Below are 829 nucleotides of genomic sequence, written 5' to 3' on the forward strand. Positions count from 1 at the left end.
GGGTTTTCTCAAGAAACCCTTTCCCTTCGTGGCATGGGTCAAATCGCTGGTAGTTAAAAAGGTGTTAACTCTTACGTGAAATAACACATTTTCTTTGTAATGACCTGACTGGAAAGCCTCTGTGTCGTCACTTCTCATTTCTTATTTGAAATCAGCAAACTGGATTCAGTAGACATGAACTTAAGCCCCATGAAAGTGGGGGTTTTGTCTGTTTTGCTCACTGCAATACCTCCAGGGCCTAGCAGCATGACTGGCACATATTTGTTCAAAGTGAATACTCACACCTTCACACCCTCCCTAGAGAGCTGTTGTTGTAGGCCTCTCAAATGTAGGATTTAGGGAAGTCAAGTTAAAAAAAATTAAAACGTTTCAGCACCACCCACAGGTGAGGCTATTCTGCAAAATATGTTGTCTTGAGGTATGTTTCGTCTGGACAAAACGTATTTCCACAGACACAAACCAAAGGTGTTAATTTAAGTGCTGTGTGCCCTGTTTCTGGATTCCCAGTCAAGTGGGACACCAGACGTCATAACACAGGGAGGGCGTTCGGCGAAGCAAAATGAGGGCAGCAGCGGGAAACCAGTTTCACCAGGTTCCGCCTTTTCTCGTTTACTTCCGCCCTTCCCCGTTCCTAAGCCGACAGGTGGGGCCGGGTTCTGTCTCGCCGGAAAGGGCGGGCCGCACGGTGGCCCAAAGTTCCGGCGCGCAGTAAGGCGGCCTAGCTAGTGATTCTCACGCGAGGCGCGCGAGCGGCTGGATGACGTCACGGAATGGGGGAAAAGAGGGCGGCACTCGAGTGGGTGCGCATGCGCAAGAATGTGCCTGCGGG

The sequence above is a fragment of the Pongo abelii genome, chromosome 1 (assembly GCF_028885655.2).
Source record: "Pongo abelii isolate AG06213 chromosome 1, NHGRI_mPonAbe1-v2.0_pri, whole genome shotgun sequence".
Lineage (NCBI taxonomy): Eukaryota > Metazoa > Chordata > Mammalia > Primates > Hominidae > Pongo > Pongo abelii.